The following is a 479-nucleotide window of genomic DNA, read 5'->3' as shown; positions in this document are numbered from 1 at the left end:
AGAAAAAAACCAGTAATCCATTAATGAGTCTCTATGTCTATATATAATGCAGACACACCATAACACGTTACATTACACACAGCACTCGCATAGTGATACTTAATAGTACTCTCCAAATCCAAACCTCAAACGACACCTCACTCTGCCAAACTTCACTGTAACTCATAGCACACCAAACCAACTAAGATCAACACAACTTATTATTATTGTTATTATTAAATTAGAGTTGAAGCTCAAATCTCTCAAATGGGTGAGTCATTTATGTATTTGTGTTTCTATTATTTCTGCTTTATGTTTGTTACTCGTGCTTCTTGTTTTCTAACTTGCACGCCATGTGTTTGTTTTTTTGTTTAGTTCTGTCGAGAGTTAAGACAGAGAGTCAGAGAGAGAATCAAAGTTTTTACTTCCGTCATTAAAATAATTTGAAATAAATTAAGAAATATTTTATTTTATTTTATTTTGCTTAAAGCTTTTTGATC

General features: G+C 31.5%; 1 protein-coding gene across 1 annotated transcript in view; it reads left to right on the top strand.

Annotated features, from left to right (window-relative positions):
- LOC107618963 (protein Brevis radix-like 2) overlaps positions 7-479 on the top strand; it is a 4,228-nt gene continuing 3,755 nt past the window's right edge. The window contains exon 1 of the mRNA XM_016321159.2: positions 7-250. The gene's annotated coding sequence lies outside the window, so the exon portion shown is untranslated. The remainder of the gene's footprint in view (positions 251-479) is intronic.

Source organism: Arachis ipaensis, chromosome B09 (genome assembly GCF_000816755.2).
Source record: "Arachis ipaensis cultivar K30076 chromosome B09, Araip1.1, whole genome shotgun sequence".
Classification (NCBI taxonomy): domain Eukaryota; kingdom Viridiplantae; phylum Streptophyta; class Magnoliopsida; order Fabales; family Fabaceae; genus Arachis; species Arachis ipaensis.
This window is presented reverse-complemented; position numbering and strand designations above follow the sequence as displayed.